The 19,092-nt window shown below is 48.6% G+C and overlaps 1 long non-coding RNA gene across 1 annotated transcript; it reads right to left on the bottom strand.

The window, feature by feature from the left end:
- Positions 1–4,199: 4,199 nt before the first annotated feature.
- On the bottom strand, positions 4,200–9,775 carry LOC127919380 (uncharacterized). Its single transcript, XR_008102698.1, has 3 exons — positions 8,431–9,775; positions 4,798–4,924; positions 4,200–4,393 (listed from the first exon to the last, which is right to left on the bottom strand). It is a non-coding gene; the product is annotated as an uncharacterized LOC127919380 (long non-coding RNA).
- Positions 9,776–19,092: the final 9,317 nt, after the last annotated feature.

Below are 19,092 nucleotides of genomic sequence, written 5' to 3'. Positions count from 1 at the left end.
AAACACCCAGCCACACACACACACAAACACCCACACACACACAAACGCCCGCCCACCCACCCACCCACACCCACCCACAAAACAAACACCCACCCACCCACACACAAAAACACCCACCCACAGTACCAGCAGCAGCGGTTTCCGCTGACTTGTCCTCTCTGTGCTCTTAGAAGACCCTGATGGAGAAGCCAGCCTGTCTGATTTCTCCTGACTCAGGATAGTTTACTAACTCAGTCTCTCAACACTGTAGCTCTTCTCTGCGGTGCCAACATCACTATTCCCCCTCTCTCCCTCCTCCCCAATCCTCACAGCTGTCCTGTCCTATAGTCCCCCTCTCCTCTCCCCCTCCTTCCCTCTCCCCCTCTTCCCTTCCCCTGTGTCTGTGAACACCATATCAACCCTCACAGCTGTCCTGCAGAACTGTACAGCCGTCACTGGGTTAGTCATAGAGCATGATGCTAAATACTGGGAGTATGTTTCTGCTGGTTAGAGCCGGAGAGCATGATGCTAAATACTGGGAGTATGTTTCTGCTGGTTAGAGCCGGAGAGCATGATGTTAAATACTGGGAGTATGTTTCTGCTGGTTAGAGCCGGAGAGCATGATGCTAAATACTGGGAGTATGTTTCTGCTGGTTAGAGCCGGAGAGCATGATGCTAAATACTGGGAGTATGTTTCTGCTGGTTAGAGCCGGAGAGCATGATGCTAAATACTGGGAGTATGTTTCTTCTGGTTAGAGCCGGAGAGCATGATGCTAAATACTGGGAGTATGTTTCTGCTGGTTAGAGCCGGAGAGCATGATGCTAAATACTGGGAGTATGTTTCTGCTGGTTAGAGCCGGAGAGCATGATGCTAAATACTGGGAGTATGTTTCTGCTGGTTAGAGCCGGAGAGCATGATGCTAAATACTGGGAGTATGTTTCTGCTGGTTAGAGCCGGAGAGCATGATGCTAAATACTGGGAGTATGTTTCTGCTGGTTAGAGCCGGAGAGCATGATGTTAAATACTGGGAGTATGTTTCTGCTGGTTAGAGCCGGAGAGCATGATGTTAAATACTGGGAGTATGTTTCTGCTGGTTAGAGCCGTAGATCATGATGTTAAATACTGGGAGTATGTTTCTGCTGGTTAGAGCCGTAGATCATGATGTTAAATACTGGGAGTATGTTTCTTCCGGTTAGAGCCGTAGAGCATGATGTTAAATACTGGGAGTATGTTTCTGCTGGTTAGAGCCGTAGAGCATGATGCTAAATACTGGGAGTATGTTTCTGCTGGTTAGAGCCGGAGAGCATGATGTTAAATACTGGGAGTATGTTTCTGCTGGTTAGAGCCGGAGAGCATGATGTTAAATACTGGGAGTATGTTTCTGCTGGTTAGAGCCGGAGAGCATGATGTTAAATACTGGGAGTATGTTTCTGCTGGTTAGAGCCGGAGAGCATGATGCTAAATACTGGGAGTATGTTTCTGCTGGTTAGAGCCGGAGAGCATGATGCTAAATACTGGGAGTATGTTTCTGCTGGTTAGAGCCGGAGAGCATGATGTTAAATACTGGGAGTATGTTTCTGCTGGTTAGAGCCGGAGAGCATGATGCTAAATACTGGGAGTATGTTTCTGCTGGTTAGAGCCGGAGAGCATGATGCTAAATACTGGGAGTATGTTTCTGCTGGTTAGAGCCGGAGAGCATGATGCTAAATACTGGGAGTATGTTTCTGCTGGTTAGAGCCGGAGAGCATGATGCTAAATACTGGGAGTATGTTTCTGCTGGTTAGAGCCGGAGAGCATGATGCTAAATACTGGGAGTATGTTTCTTCTGGTTAGAGCCGTAGAGCATGATGCTAAATACTGGGAGTATGTTTCTGCTGGTTAGAGCCGGAGAGCATGATGCTAAATACTGGGAGTATGTTTCTTTCGGTTAGAGCCGTAGAGCATGATGTTAAATACTGGGAGTATGTTTCTTCCGGTTAGAGCCGTAGAGCATGATGTTAAATACTGGGAGTATGTTTCTGCTGGTTAGAGCCGTAGAGCATGATGTTAAATACTGGGAGTATGTTTCTGCTGGTTAGAGCCGTAGAGCATGATGTTAAATACTGGGAGTATGTTTCTGCTGGTTAGAGCCGGAGAGCATGATGTTAAATACTGGGAGTATGTTCCTGCTGGTTAGAGCCGTAGAGCATGATGTTAAATACTGGGAGTATGTTTCTGCTGGTTAGAGCCGTAGAGCATGATGTTAAATACTGGGAGTATGTTTCTGCTGGTTAGAGCCGTAGAGCATGATGTTAAATACAGGGAGTATGTTTCTGCTGGTTAGAGCCGTAGAGCATGATGTTAAATACTGGGAGTATGTTTCTGCTGGTTAGAGCCGTAGAGCATGATGCTAAATACTGGGAGTATGTTTCTGCTGGTTAGAGCCGGAGAGCATGATGCTAAATACTGGGAGTATGTTTCTGCTGGTTAGAGCCGGAGAGCATGATGTTAAATACTGGGAGTATGTTTCCGCTGGTTAGAGCCGGAGAGCATGATGCTAAATACTGGGAGTATGTTTCTGCTGGTTAGAGCCGGAGAGCATGACGCTAAATACTGGGAGTATGTTTCTGCTGGTTAGAGCCGGAGAGCATGATGTTAAATACTGGGAGTATGTTTCTGCTGGTTAGAGCCGGAGAGCATGATGTTAAATACTGGGAGTATGTTTCTGCTGGTTAGAGCCGGAGAGCATGATGTTAAATACTGGGAGTATGTTTCTGCTGGTTAGAGCCGGAGAGCATGATGTTAAATACTGGGAGTATGTTTCTGCTGGTTAGAGCCGGAGAGCATGATGTTAAATACTGGGAGTATGTTTCTGCTGGTTAGAGCCGGAGAGCATGATGTTAAATACTGGGAGTATGTTGTATGTTTCTGCTGGTTAGAGCCGGAGAGCATGATGTTAAATACTGGGAGTATGTTTCTGCTGGTTAGAGCCGGAGAGCATGATGCTAAATACTGGGAGTATGTTTCTGCTGGTTAGAGCCGTAGAGCATGATGTTAAATACTGGGAGTATGTTTCTGCTGGTTAGAGCCGGAGAGCATGATGTTAAATACTGGGAGTATGTTTCTGCTGGTTAGAGCCGGAGAGCATGATGCTAAATACTGGGAGTATGTTTCTGCTGGTTAGAGCCGGAGAGCATGATGTTAAATACTGGGAGTATGTTTCTGCTGGTTAGAGCCGGAGAGCATGATGTTAAATACTGGGAGTATGTTTCTGCTGGTTAGAGCCGGAGAGCATGATGCTAAATACTGGGAGTATGTTTCTGCTGGTTAGAGCCGGAGAGCATGATGTTAAATACTGGGAGTATGTTTCTGCTGGTTAGAGCCGGAGAGCATGATGTTAAATACTGGGAGTATGTTTCTGCTGGTTAGAGCCGGAGAGCATGATGTTAAATACTGGGAGTATGTTTCTGCTGGTTAGAGCCGTAGAGCATGATGTTAAATACTGGGAGTATGTTTCTGCTGGTTAGAGCCGTAGAGCATGATGTTAAATACTGGGAGTATGTTTCTGCTGGTTAGAGCCGTAGAGCATGATGCTAAATACTGGGAGTATGTTTCTGCTGGTTAGAGCCGGAGAGCATGATGCTAAATACTGGGAGTATGTTTCTGCTGGTTAGGGCCGGAGAGCATGATGTTAAATACTGGGAGTATGTTTCTGCTGGTTAGAGCCGGAGAGCATGATGTTAAATACTGGGAGTATGTTTCTGCTGGTTAGAGCCGTAGAGCATGATGCTAAATACTGGGAGTATGTTTCTGCTGGTTAGAGCCGTAGAGCATGATGTTAAATACTGGGAGTATGTTTCTGCTGGTTAGAGCCGTAGAGCATGATGTTAAATACTGGGAGTATGTTTCTGCTACCAAACAAGTTGGAGCCTTGTAAGTAAGTACCTGTTCTGAATTGGAGCTACCATTCATTTATCTTGGGGGCGTGATGACTATAACAGTTTGAGTTCAAATACATTACTGATATGAAAGAGTCAAGCTATTTGTAGGTAGGGAAAAATCATGCACATATCCCTTTATGACCATGAGAGAGAAGTCTGGCCGTAAGTCTGTCACTTTTTAAAATGACATCAAAATTGTCATTTTAAACCATAACATATGTATGAGCTAAGCGCCTTTAGGTGAAAAGAGCTGCAATGGAACGAGAAACAGTGATGTGTGGTTCCAGTCCTACCTACTGATTGCAGGGTGAGCTGTCCTGGGGAGGAGACGTGTCTCTGTCTGGGGTTGGGGTGAAGCTCTGTCCCCCTCCCCGTCCTGGTCCCTGTCCTGGCCCTTGGCCGGCTGGTGGGGGAGTGTCCAGTCAGCAGTCCCTGCAGGATGCAGTATGGGTCTCTGGCCCTCGCGGACCTATCCCTCCTCCAAACAGGAACCCTGGGGATTGGGGAACACATTAGGTCAGACAGTCACACCTCACTGACCTTTTCCACAACATTTTGCTACGTCTGCCCTTCTGAACATCACGCTGCACTGCAAGGGATTTCTGCCTTGTCTGTTTGTTTGTTAGCTCAGTTTGTGACAAGTCTTGTGAATTACTGTTCTTGATTGAAAGTCAGCATAAATCTAGCGTTTACAGACACTCTGACCTAAGCTTTTGCTTATACTAGAGCTTTCCTTGGATTTCCCTTACATAAATCCTATGAGCTAAAAAACAACAAGGTCACCCTCAATTGTGGCATGCATAGACAAATAAATGTATAATGTATACCCTTAAACCATCATATATGGGGAAAGCCTGCCACAGTATGTGTCCAGTAGTGCAGACGTCTGATAGTTACCTCTGGGTCAGGGCATGTCTGAGTGATGACCCCCTGGTCAATCTTAGCCAGCAGAGACAGGATGAGGTCGTGGTGGGCCGGGATAGCAGGCCTCCCGACCTGGCCCTCACTGGGAAGTGTAACAGACCTTAGTGAAACAGAAAATAAATGATCACCTGACATCTACGTGATGTGTGTGCGTGTGTGTGTGTGTGTGCCTGAGTGTGTATTAAGCTGCGGTGTCTATCCACCTCACCTGGTGATGCTGCCACCTGGCAATAACTAAGGAGCAGCTCTCCCTCTCAGATGTGTCGAGCAGCAGTCTGTCTAGGAGCAGTCTGTCTAGACGTCTAGAAGCAGTCTGTCTAGGAGCAGTCTGTCTAGTAGCAGTCTGTCTAGTAGCAGTCTGTCTAGGAGCATTATGTCTAGCAGCAGTCTAGCAGAAGTCTGTCTAGACGTCTAGAAGCATTCTGTCTAGGAGCAGTATGTCTAGCAGCAGTCTGTCTAGGAGAAGTCTGTCTAGGAGCAGTCCAGCTGAAGTCTGTCTAGGAGCAGTTTGTCTAGACATCTAGCAGCAGTCTGTCAAGCAGCAGTCTGTCTAGGAGCAGTCTGTCTAGGAGCAGTCCAGCAGAAGTCTGTCTAGGAGCAGTTTGTCTAGACATCTAGCAGCAGTCTGTCTAGGAGCAGTCTGTCTAGCAGCAGTCTGTCTAGGAGCAGTCTGTCTAGCAGCAGTCTGTCTAGGAGCAGTCTGTCTAGCAGCAGTCTGTCTAGGAGCAGTCTGCCTAGGAGAAGTCTGTCTAGGAGCAGTCCAGCAGAAGTCTGTCTAGGAGCAGTTTGTCTAGACATCTAGCAGCAGTCTGTATAGCAGCAGTCTGTCTAGGAGCAGTCTGCCTAGGAGCAGTCTGTATAACAGCAGTCTGTCTAGGAGCAGTCTGTCTAGGAGCAGTCTGTCTAGGAGCAGTCTGCCTAGCACCAGTCTGTCTAGGAGCAATCTGTCAAGCAGCAGTCTGACTAGGAGCAGTCTGTCTAGGAGCAGTCCAGCTGAAGTCTGTCTAGGAGCAGTTTGTCTAGACATCTAGCAGCAGTCTGTCAAGCAGCAGTCTGTCTAGGAGCAGTCTGTCTAGGAGCAGTCCAGCAGAAGTCTGTCTAGGAGCAGTTTGTCTAGCAGCAGTCTGTCTAGGAGAAGTCTGTCTAGGAGCAGTCCAGCTGAAGTCTGTCTAGGAGCAGTTTGTCTAGACATCTAGCAGCAGTCTGTCAAGCAGCAGTCTGTCTAGGAGCAGTCTGTCTAGGAGCAGTCCAGCAGAAGTCTGTCTAGGAGCAGTTTGTCTAGACATCTAGCAGCAGTCTGTCAAGCAGCAGTCTGTCTAGCAGCAGTCTGTCTAGGAGCAGTCTGTCTAGCAGCAGTCTGTCTAGGAGCAGTCTGCCTAGGAGAAGTCTGTCTAGGAGCAGTCCAGAAGAAGTCTGTCTAGGAGCAGTTTGTCTAGACATCTAGCAGCAGTCTGTATAGCAGCAGTCTGTCTAGGAGCAGTCTGCCTAGGAGCAGTCTGTATAACAGCAGTCTGTCTAGGAGCAGTCTGTCTAGGAGCAGTCTGTCTAGGAGCAGTCTGCCTAGCACCAGTCTGTCTAGGAGCAATCTGTCAAGCAGCAGTCTGACTAGGAGCAGTCTGACTAGGACCAGTCTGACTAGGAGCAGTATGTCTAGGAGCAGTCAGTCTAGCAGCAGTCAGTCTAGGAGCAGTCAGTCTAGGAACAGTCAGTCTAGCAGCAGTCATTCTAGCAGCAGTCCGTCTAGTATCAGTCTCTTTAGGAGCAGTCTGACTAGGAGCAGTCTGTCTGTCTAGACGTCTAGCAGCAGTCTGTCTCGCAGAAGTCTGTCTAGCAGCAGTTTGTCTAGTAGCAGTTTGTCTAGCAGCAGTCTGTCTAGCAGCAGTCTGTCTAGGAGCAGTCTGTCTAGGAGCAGTCTGTCCAGGAGCAGTCTGTCCAGGACCAGTCTGTCCAGGAGCAGTCAGTCCATCAGCACTTAGTCTAGGAGCAGTCTGTCAAGCAGCAGTCTGTCAATCAGCAGTCTGTCAAGCAGCGTCTGTCAAGCAGCAGTCAGTCTAGCAGCAGTCAGTCTAGCAGCAGTCTGTCTAGCAGCAGTCTGTCTGTCTAGACATCTAGCAAGAGTCAGTCTAGCAGCAGTCTGTCTAGCAGCAGTCTGTCTAGGAGCATTATGTCTAGCAGCAGTCTAGCAGAAGTCTGTCTAGGAGCAGTCTAGCAGCAGTCTAGCAGCAGTCAGTCAAGCAGCAGTCAGTTTAGCAGCAGTCAGTCTTGCAGCAGTCTGACCGTCTAGACTTCTAGTAGATGTCTGTCTAGCAGCAGTCTGACCATCTAGATGTCTAGTAGCAGTCTGTCTAGCAGCAGTCAGTCTGGCAGCAGTCAGTCAAGCAGTAGTCAGTCTAGCAGCAGTCTGACCGTCTAGACTTCTAGTAGCAGTCTGTCTAGCAGCAGTCTGTCTAGGAACAGTCTAGCAGCAGTCTGTCTTGGAACAGTCTAGCATCAGTCTGTCTAGGAACAGTCTAGCAGCAGTCTGTCTAGGAGCAGTCAATCTAGCAGCAGTCTGTCTAGGAACAGTCTAGCAGCAGTCTGTCTTGGAACAGTCTAGCATCAGTCTGTCTAGGAACAGTCTAGCAGCAGTCTGTCTAGGAGCAGTCTAGCAGCAGTCTGTCTAGGAACAGTCTAGCAGCAGTCTGTCTAGGAACAGTCTAGCAGCAGTCTGTCTAGGAACCATCTAGCAGCAGTCTGTCTAGGAACAGTCTAGCAGCAGTCTGTCTAGGAACAGTCTAGCAGCAGTCTGTCTAGGAGCAGTCAGTCTTGCAGCAGTCAGTCTAGCAGCAGTCAGTCTTGCAGCAGTCAGTCTAGCAGCAGCTGTCTAGGAGCAGTCTGTCTCGGACCAGTCTGTCTGTCGAGACATCTAGCAACAGTCAGTCTAGCTGCAGTCAGTCTAGCAGCAGTCCGTCTAGCAGCAGTCTGTCTAGCAGCAGTCTGTCTAGCAGCAATCTGTCTAGCAGCAGTGTCTGTGATAGTGTAACTACTGCTGCTACTAATACTCTCCACACAAGGACTAGGAGGAGGGAATGGAGGGGTCTGAGGCCCTGGTGAGGGTGGTGGGGTAGGGGAGTGGGGAGGCCACATAGACAGGCTCCTCTTCAGCCATTGACATTACTCTTTGGAGAGAGAGGGAGGGAGGGAGAGAGGCAGAAACAGAGAGACAGATTGAGTCACTCCTCATGACAAGCCATTTCACAAATTTAGGTTGAAACCAATTACCCTCTATGTGTCAGGCCTATGTGCTATCTTTGTAACTCTAACTGAATTGTAATCTTCCGACAGCAGGGGGAGCTGTGGTACAATACAACCACACCAAGCAGTGCTGCCGACGCTCTTCACTATGTACTCTCTGTCTTCTGAGGGAAGTCCACATGTAGTTCCACCATTCGGAAGGAAGGAAGGACAGACGGACAGACGGGCAGTCAGGCAGGCAGGCATGTAGGCAGGCATGTAGGCAGGCAGGCAGGCAGGCAGGCAGGCAGGCAGGCAGGCAGGCAGACAGACAGACAGGTAGATAGGCAGGCAGACAGGCAGGTATACAGGCAGACAGACATGCAGACTCACAGTGGCTTGTTGTACTAATCCTGCTCCTCTGCAGGGCTGTGGGGTTGCTCCTCTGCAGTGCTGTAGGATTGCTCCTTAGCCAGGGCTGTGGGGTTGCTCCTCTGCAGGGCTGTGGGGTGGCTCCTTAGCCAGGGCTGTGGGGTTGCTCCTCTGCAGGGCTGTGGGGTTGCTCCTCCGCAGGGCTGTGGGGTTGCTCCTCTGCAGGGCTGTGGGGTTGCTCCTCTGCAGGGCTGTGGGGTTGCTCCTCTGCAGGGCTGTGGGGTTGCTCCTCTGCAGGGCTGTGGGGTTGCTCCTTAGCCAGGGCTGTGGGGTTGCTCCTTAGCCAGGGCTGTGGGGTTGCTTCTTAGCCAGGGCTGTGGGGTTGCTCCTCTGCAGGGCTGTGGGGTTGCTCCTCTGCAGGGCTGTGGGGTTGCTCCTGAGCCAGGGCTGTGGGGTTGCTCCTTAGCCAGGGCTGTGGGGTTGCTTCTTAGCCAGGGCTGTGGGGTTGCTCCTCTGCAGGGCTGTGGGGTTGCTCCTCTGCAGGGCTGTGGGGTGGCTCCTTAGCCAGGGCTGTGGGGTTGCTCCTCTGCAGGGCTGTGGGGTTGCTCCTCCGCAGGGCTGTGGGGTTGCTCCTCTGCAGGGCTGTGGGGTTGCTCCTTAGCCAGGGCTGTGGGGTTGCTCCTCTGCAGGGCTGTGGGGTTGCTCCTCCTCAGGGCTGTGGGGTTGCTCCTCCGCAGGGTTGTGGGGTTGCTCCTCCGCAGGGCTGTGGGGTTGCTCCTCTGCAGGGCTGTGGGGTTGCTCCTCTGCAGGGCTGTGGGGTTGCTCCTCTGCAGGGCTGTGGGGTTGCTCCTCCGCAGGGCTGTGGGGTTGCTCCTCTGCAGGGCTGTGGGGTTGCTCCTTAGCCAGGGCTGTGGGGTTGCTCCTTAGCCAGGGCTGTGGGGTTGCTTCTTAGCCAGGGCTGTGGGGTTGCTCCTTAGCCAGGGCTGTGGGGTTGCTCCTTAGCCAGGGCTGTGGGGTTGCTCCTTAGCCAGGGCTGTGGGGTTGCTCCTTAGCCAGGGCTGTGGGGTTGCTCCTTAGCCAGGGCTGTGGGGTTGCTCCTCCGCAGGGCTGTGGGGTTGCTCCTTAGCCAGGGCTGTGGGGTTGCTCCTCCGCATGGCTGTGGGGTTGCTCCTTAGCCAGGGCTGTGGGGTTGCTCCTCCTCAGGGCTGTGGGGTTGCTCCTTAGCCAGGGCTGTGGGGTTGCTCCTTAGCCAGGGCTGTGGGGTTGCTCCTCCTCAGGGCTGTGGGGTTGCTCCTTAGCCAGGGCTGTGGGGTTGCTCCTCCTCAGGGCTGTGGGGTTGCTCCTCCTCAGGGCTGTGGGGTTGCTCCTCAGCCAGGGCTGTGAAGCATCTCCCCAGGGGCCAGCAGGGGACTGGAGTGGTGACAGGGGACACTACTGGCTCCGGCTCTGAGATCAAAGAGGAACAAAAATGTTCAGCATCTCATTGTGACTCTGGTCCAAGCCAGGACAGCGGAGTCAATCACCACCTTCCGGAGACACCTGAAACCCCACCTCTTCAAGGAATACCTAGGATAGGGTAAGTAAGGGTAAGTAATCCTTCTCACCCCCCCTTCTCCCCCAAAAAAAAGATTTAGATGCAAGTGGCTGTTCCACTGGATGTCATAAGGTGTATGCACCAATTTGTAAGTCGCTCTGGATAAGAGCGTCTGCTAAATGACTTAAATGTATTAAATGTAAATGTATAACTAGGGCCCAGAGTTTCCCCTTATCAGGTCTGGGCCCTAGTCATGGACCACTCAATTACTCATACTATAACTGCAGATAGAATGTGCAGAGTGTGCTTGTGTAACGGAGATACAGAGGCTATGTTATCAGACCAGGGGTTAGCACCAACGGCTCCAACAACAGCACAAGGTGGAAAGAAATAACAAATTCATACATTAAAGGAGGGCAGAAACAAAGACAAGAACATACATTGGCGACAAAACCAACCAATTCAAAATAATACTATTTTACACTGAATGCAGAAAAAATGTTTTAATTGATACAATTAAGACATTGATTGATTGACTGTAAGGTACCTCCTGCGGCGAAGGGTCCTGAGCCTTGGCTGGTGTTACAGGTCTCTCCTGTCCCTCTCTGTCCCAGCATCAGAGCTATGGTTTCTGGGGACACTTGACGAGACCACATACTGTCTAACAGGAACACTGGTTAGGACCACATACTGTCTAACAGGAACACTGGTTAGGACCACATACTGTCTAACAGGAACACTGGTTAGGACCACATACTGTCTAACAGGAACACTGACAGAGACCACATACTGTCGAACAGGAACACTGGTTAAGACCACATACTGTCTAACAGGAACACTGACAGAGACCACATACTGTCGAACAGGAACACTGGTTAAGACCACATACTGTCTAACAGGAACACTGGTTAGGACCACATACTGTCTAACAGGAACACTGACAGAGACCACATACTGTCTAACAGGAACACTGACAGAGACCACATACTGTCTAACAGGAACACTGACAGAGACCACATACTGTCTAACAGGAACACTGGTTAGGACCACATACTGTCTAACAGGAACACTGACAGAGACCACATACTGTCTAACAGGAACACTGGTTAGGACCACATACTGTCTAACAGGAACACTGACAGAGACCACATACTGTCTAACAGGAACACTGACAGAGACCACATACTGCCTAACCCTAACCCTAACCCTAACCCAGGAACACTGACAGAGACCACATACTGTCTAACAGGAACACTGGTTAGGACCACATACTGTCTAACAGGAACACTGGTTAGGACCACATACTGTCTAACAGGAACACTGACAGAGACCACATACTGTCTAACAGGAACACTGGTTAGGACCACATACTGTCTAACAGGAACACTGACAGAGACCACATACTGTCTAACAGGAACACTGACAGAGACCAAATCAAATCAAATCAAATTTTATTTGTCACATACACATGGTTAGCAGATGTTAAATGCGAGTGTAGCGAAATGCTTGTGCTTCTAGTTCCGACAATGCAGTGATAACCAACAAGTAATCTAACTAACAATTCCAAAACTACTGTCTTATACACAGTGTAAGGGGATAAGGAACATGTACATAAGGATATATGAATGAGTGATGGTACAGAGCAGCATACAGTAGATGGTATCGAGTACAGTATATACATATGAGATGAGTGTGTAGACAAAGTAAACAAAGTGGCATAGTTAAAGTGGCTAGTGATACATGTGTTACATAAGGATGCAGTCGATGATGTAGAGTACAGTATATACATATGCATATGAGATGAATAATGTAGGGTAAGTAACATTATATAAGGTAGCATTGTTTAAAGTGGCTAGTGATATATTTACATAATTCCCATCAATTCCCATTATTAAAATGGCTGGAGTTGGGTCAGTGTCAATGACAGTGTGTTGGCAGCAGCCACTCACTGTTAGTGGTGGCTGTTTAACAGTCTGATGGCCTTGAGATAGAAGCTGTTTTTCAGTCTCTCGGTCCCAGCTTTGATGCACCTGTACTGACCTCGCCTTCTGGATGATAGCGGGGTGAACAGGCAGTGGTTCGGGTGGTTGATGTCCTTGATGATCTTTATGGCCTTCCTGTAACAACGGGTGGTGTAGGTGTCCTGGAGGGCAGGTAGTTTGCCCCGGTGATGCGTTGTGCAGTCCTCACTACCCTCTGGAGAGCCTTACGGTTGAGGGCGGAGCAGTTGCCGTACCAGGCGGTGATACAGCCCCGCCAGGATGCTCTCGATTGTGCATCTGTAGAAGTTTGTGAGTGCTTTTGGTGACAAGCCGAATTTCTTCAGCCTCCTGAGGTTGAATAGGCGCTGCTGCGCCTTCTTCACGACGCTGTCAGTGTGAGTGGACCAATTCAGTTTGTCTGTGATGTATGCCGAGGAACTTAAAACTAGCTACCCTCTCCACCACTGTTCCATCGATGTGGATAGGGGTGTTCCTCTGCTGTTTCCTGAAATCCACAATCATCTCCTTAGTTTTGTTGACGTTGAGTGTGAGGTTATTTTCCTGACACCACACTCCGAGGGCCCTCACCTCCTCCCTGTAGGCCGTCTCGTCGTTGTTGGTAATCAAGCCTACCACTGTTGTGTCGTCCGCAAACTTGATGATTGAGTTGGAGGCGTGCGTGGCCACGCAGTCGTGGGTGAACAGGGAGTACAGGAGAGGGCTCAGAACGCACCCTTGTGGGGCCCCCGTGTTGAGGATCAGCGGGGAGGAGATGTTGTTGCCTACCCTCACCACCTGGGGGCGGCCCGTCAGGAAGTCCAGTACCCAGTTGCACAGGGCGGGGTCGAGACCCAGGGTCTCGAGCTTGATGACGAGCTTGGAGGGTACTATGGTGTTGAATGCCGAGCTGTAGTCGATGAACAGCATTCTCACATAGGTATTCCTCTTGTCCAGGTGGGTTAGGGCAGTGTGCAGTGTGGCCGAGATTGCATCGTCTGTGGACCTATTTGGGCGGTAAGCAAATTGGAGTGGGTCTAGGGTGTCAGGTAGGGTGGAGGTGATATGGTCCTTGACTAGTCTCTCAAAGCACTTCATGATGACGGAAGTGAGTGCTACTGGGCGGTAGTCGTTTAGCTCAGTTACCTTAGCTTTCTTGGGAACAGGAACAATGGTGGCCCTCTTGAAGCATGTGGGAACAGCAGACTGGTATAGGGATTGATTGAATATGTCCGTAAACACACCGGCCAGCTGGTCTGCGCATGCTCTGAGGGCGCGGCTGGGGATGCCGTCTGGGCCTGCAGCCTTGCGAGGGTTAACACGTTTAAATGTCTTACTCACCTCGGCTGCAGTGAAGGAGAGACCGCATGTTTCCGTTGCAGGCCGTGTCAGTGGCACTGTATTGTCCTCAAAGCGGGCAAAAAGTTATTTAGTCTGCCTGGGAGCAAGACATCCTGGTCCGTGACTGGGCTGGATTTCATCTTGTAGTCCGTGATTGACTGTAGACCCTGCCACATGCCTCTTGTGTCTGAGCCATTGAATTGAGATTCCACTTTGTCTCTGTACTGACGCTTAGCTTGTTTAATAGCCTTGCGGAGGAATAGCTGCACTGTTTGTATTCAGTCATGTTGCCAGACACCTTGCCCTGATTAAAAGCAGTGGTTCGCGCTTTCAGTTTCACGCGAATGCTGCCATCAATCCACGGTTTCTGGTTAGGGAATGTTTTTATCGTTGCTATGGGAACGACATCTTCGACGCACGTTCTAATGAACTCGCACACCGAATCACACCGAATCACACCGACCACATACTGTCTAACAGGAACACTGGTTAGGACCACATACTGTCTAACAGGAACACTGGTTAGGACCACATACTGTCTAACAGTAACACTGGTTAGGACCACATACTGTCTAACAGGAACACTGACAGAGACCACATACTGTCTAACAGGAACACTGGTTAGGACCACATACTGTCTAACAGGAACACTGACAGAGACCACATACTGTCTAACAGGAACACTGGTTAGGACCACATACTGTCTAACAGGAACACTGGTTAGGACCACATACTGTCTAACAGGAACACTGGTTAGGATCACATACTGTCTAACAGGAACACTGGTTAGGACCACATACTGTCTGACAGGAACACTGGTTAGGACCACATACTGTCTAACAGGAACACTGGTTAGGACCACATACTGTCTAACAGGAACACTGGTTAGAACCACATACTGTCTAACAGGAACACTGGTTAGGACCACATACTGTCTAACAGGAACACTGACAGAGACCACATACTGTCTAACAGGAACACTGACAGAGACCACATACTGTCTAACAGGAACACTGGTTAGGACCACATACTGTCTAACAGGAACACTGGTTAAGACCACATACTGTCTAACAGGAACACTGGTTAGGACCACATACTGTCTAACAGGAACACTGACAGAGACCACATACTGTCTAACAGGAACACTGGTTAGGACCACATACTGTCTATCAGGAACACTGACAGAGACCACATACTGTCTAACAGGAACACTGACAGAGACCACATACTGTCTAACAGGAACACTGGTTAGGACCACATACTGTCTAACAGGAACACTGGTTAGGACCACATACTGTCTAACAGGAACACTGGTTCGGACCACATACTGTCTAACAGGAACACTGACAGAGACCACATACTGTCTAACAGGAACACTGGTTAGGACCACATACTGTCTAACAGGAACACTGGTTAGGACCACATACTGTCTAACAGGAACACTGGTTAGGACCACATACTGTCTAACAGGAACACTGGTTAGGACCACATACTGTCTAACAGGAACACTGACAGAGACCACATACTGTCTAACAGGAACACTGGTTAGGACCACATACTGTCTAACAGGAACACTGGTTAGGACCACATACTGTCTAACAGGAACACTGGTTAGGACCACATACTGTCTAACAGGAACACTGACAGAGACCACATACTGTCTAACAGGAACACTGGTTAGGACCACATACTGTCTAACAGGAACACTGGTTAGGACCACATACTGTCTAACAGGAACACTGACAGAGACCACATACTGTCTAACAGGAACACTGACAGAGACCACATACTGTCTAACAGGAACACTGGTAAGGAACACATACTGTCTAACAGGAACACTGACAGAGACCACATACTGTCTAACAGGAACACTGACAGAGACCACATACTGTCTAACAGGAACACTGACAGAGACCACATACTGTCTAACAGGAACACTGGTTAGGACCACATACTGTCTAACAGGAACACTGGTTAGGACCACATACTGTCTAACAGGAACACTGACAGAGACCACATACTGTCTAACAGGAACACTGGTTAAGACCACATACTGTCTAACAGGAACACTGGTTAGGACCACATACTGTCTAACAGGAACACTGACAGAGACCACATACTGTCTAACAGGAACACTGGTTAAGACCACATACTGTCTAACAGGAACACTGGTTAGGACCACATACTGTCTAACAGGAACACTGGTTAAGACCACATACTGTCTAACAGGAACACTGGTTAGGACCACATACTGTCTAACAGGAACACTGACAGAGACCACATACTGTCTAACAGGAACACTGGTTAAGACCACATACTGTCTAACAGGAACACTGGTTAGGACCACATACTGTCTAACAGGAACACTGGTTAGGACCACATACTGTCTAACAGGAACACTGGTTAGGACCACATACTGTCTAACAGGAACACTGGTTAGGACCACATACTGTCTAACAGGAACACTGGTTAAGACCACATACTGTCTAACAGGAACACTGGTTAAGACCACATACTGTCTAACAGGAACACTGACAGAGACCACATACTGTCTAACAGGAACACTGACAGAGACCACATACTGTCTAACAGGAACATTGGTTAGGACCACATACTGTCTAACAGGAACACTGACAGAGACCACATACTGTCTAACAGGAACACTGGTTAGGACCACATACTGTCTAACAGGAACACTGGTTAGGACCACATACTGTCTAACAGGAACACTGGTTAGGACCACATACTGTCTAACAGGAACACTGGTTAGGACCACATACTGTCTAACAGGAACACTGGTTAGGACCACATACTGTCTAACAGGAACACTGACAGAGACCACATACTGTCTAACAGGAACACTGGTTAGGACCACATACTGTCTAACAGGAACACTGACAGAGACCACATACTGTCTAACAGGAACACTGGTTAAGACCACATACTGTCTAACAGGAACACTGGTTATGACCACATACTGTCTAACAGGAACACTGACAGAGACCACATACTGTCTAACAGGAACACTGGTTAGGACCACATACTGTCTAACAGGAACACTGGTTAGGACCACATACTGTCTAACAGGAACACTGGTTAGGACCACATACTGTCTAACAGGAACACTGGTTAGGACCACATACTGTCTAACAGGAACACTGGTTAGGACCACATACTGTCTAACAGGAACACTGGTTAGGACCACATACTGTCTAACAGGAACACTGGTTAGGACCACATACTGTCTAACAGGAACACTGACAGAGACCACATACTGTCTAACAGGAACACTGGTTAGGACCACATACTGTCTAACAGGAACACTGGTTAAGACCACATACTGTCTAACAGAGACCACATACTGTCTAACAGGAACACTGACAGAGACCACATACTGTCTAACAGGAACACTGACAGAGACCACATACTGTCTAACAGGAACACTGACAGAGACCACATACTGTCTAACAGGAACACTGGTTAGGACCACATACTGTCTAACAGGAACACTGGTTAGGACCACATACTGTCTAACAGGAACACTGGTTAGGACCACATACTGTCTAACAGGAACACTGGTTAGGACCACATACTGTCTAACAGGAACACTGGTTAGGACCACATACTGTCTAACAGGAACACTGGTTAGGACCACATACTGTCTAACAGGAACACTGGTTAGGACCACATACTGTCTAACAGGAACACTGACAGAGACCACATACTGTCTAACAGGAACACTGGTTAGGACCACATACTGTCTAACAGGAACACTGGTTAGGACCACATACTGTCTAACAGGAACACTGGTTAGGACCACATACTGTCTAACAGGAACACTGGTTAGGACCACATACTGTCTAACAGGAACACTGGTTAGGACCACATACTGTCTAACAGGAACACTGGTTAGACCACATACTGTCTAACAGGAACACTGGTTAGGACCACATACTGTCTAACAGGAACACTGGTTAGGACCACATACTGTCTAACAGGAACACTGGTTATGACCACATACTGTCTAACAGGAACACTGACAGAGACCACATACTGTCTAACAGGAACACTGACAGAGACCACATACTGTCTAACAGGAACACTGGTTAGGACCACATACTGTCTAACAGGAACACTGGTTAGGACCAGGGAACACTGACAGAGACCACATACTGTCTAACAGGAACACTGGTTAAGACCACATACTGTCTAACAGGAACACTGGTAAGGAACACATACTGTCTAACAGGAACACTGGTTAGGACCACATACTGTCTAACAGGAACACTGACAGAGACCACATACTGTCTAACAGGAACACTGGTTAGGACCACATACTGTCTAACAGGAACACTGGTTAGGACCACATACTGTCTAACAGGAACACTGACAGAGACCACATACTGTCTAACAGGAACACTGACAGAGACCACATACTGTCTAACAGGAACACTGGTTAGGACCACATACTGTCTAACAGGAACACTGGTTAGGACCACATACTGTCTAACAGGAACACTGACAGAGACCACATACTGTCTAACAGGAACACTGGTTAAGACCACATACTGTCTAACAGGAACACTGACAGAGACCACATACTGTCTAACAGGAACACTGGTTAGGACCACATACTGTCTAACAGGAAACACTGGTTAGGACCACATACTGTCTAACAGGAACACTGGTTAAGACCACATACTGTCTAACAGGAACACTGACAGAGACCACATACTGGGAACACTGGTTAGGACCACATACTGTCTAACAGGAACACTGGAACACTGGTTAACAGGAACACATACTGTCTAACAGGAACACTGACAGAGACCACATACTGTCTAACAGGAACACTGGTTAAGAACACTGGTTAGGGGACCACATACTGTCTAACAGGAACACTGACAGAGACCACATACTGTCTAACAGGAACACTGGTTAGGGAACACATACTGTCTAACAGGAACACTGGTTAGGGACCACATACTGTCTAACAGAACACTGACAGAGACCACACTGTCTAACAGGAACACTGGTTAGGACCACATACTGTCTAACAGGAACACTGACAGAGACCACATACTGTCTAACAGGAACACTGGTTAGACCACATACTGTCTAACAGGAACACTGACAGAGACCACATACTGTCTAACAGGAACACTGGTTAAGACCACATACTGTCTAACACCAGAGACAGAAACACTGGTTAGGACCACATACTGTCTAACAGGAACACTGACAGAGACCACATACTGTCTAACAGGAACACTGGTTAGACCACATACTGTCTAACAGGAACAAAGACAGAAACACTGGTTAGGACCACATACTGTCTAACAGGAAACACTGACAGAGACCACATACTGTCTAACAGGAACACTGGTTATGACCACATACTGCTCCAACAGGAACACTGACAGAGACTCACATACTGCTCTAACAGGAACACTGGTTAGACCACATACTGTCTAACAGGAACACTGGTTAGAGACCACATACTGTCTAACAGGAACACTGGTTAGACCACATACTGCTAACAGGAACACTGACAGAGACCACATACTGTCTAACAGGAACACTGGTTAGGGACCACATACTGTCTAACAGGAACACTGACAGAGACCACATACTGTCTAACAGGAACACTGGTTAGGACCACATACTGTCTAACAGGAACACTGGTTAGGGACCACGTACTGTCTAACAGGAACACTGGTTTGGACCATACTGTCTCACAGGAACACTGGTTAGGACCACATACTGTCTAACAGGAACACTGGTTAGGACCACATACTGTCTCACAGGAACACTGACAGAGACCACATA

This window comes from Oncorhynchus keta, unplaced genomic scaffold (assembly GCF_023373465.1).
Source record: "Oncorhynchus keta strain PuntledgeMale-10-30-2019 unplaced genomic scaffold, Oket_V2 Un_contig_16470_pilon_pilon, whole genome shotgun sequence".
NCBI lineage: Eukaryota > Metazoa > Chordata > Actinopteri > Salmoniformes > Salmonidae > Oncorhynchus > Oncorhynchus keta.
The sequence above is the reverse complement of the archived record's forward strand: the minus strand, read 5'-3'. Positions and strand labels throughout refer to the sequence as shown.